This window comes from Littorina saxatilis, linkage group LG7 (genome assembly GCF_037325665.1).
Source record: "Littorina saxatilis isolate snail1 linkage group LG7, US_GU_Lsax_2.0, whole genome shotgun sequence".
Taxonomy (NCBI): Eukaryota; Metazoa; Mollusca; class Gastropoda; order Littorinimorpha; family Littorinidae; genus Littorina; species Littorina saxatilis.
This window is the reverse complement of record NC_090251.1, coordinates 39,062,219-39,062,470: the sequence shown is the minus strand read 5'-3', so window position 1 is coordinate 39,062,470 and position 252 is coordinate 39,062,219.

Genomic DNA, 252 nt, shown 5'->3' with positions numbered 1-252 from the left:
ACACGTACGGCCCCATACTTCTCAAAGAAGGGAAAACATGCATACCCCTCCGCAGAAATCGTGGAGCCGTGCGGCTCCATACTTCTCAAAGAAGGGAAAGCGGCATGTATACCCCTCCGCAGACTTCGTGGGGCCATGCGGCCCCATACTCTAAACAGAATATATTTTTTGATCTGGTAGCCGGTAGCTCTACTCCGCCCATCCCCGGCCACGTCAGATGGGTGGGAGTCGCCAGTCGCATTGGGTGGGCCC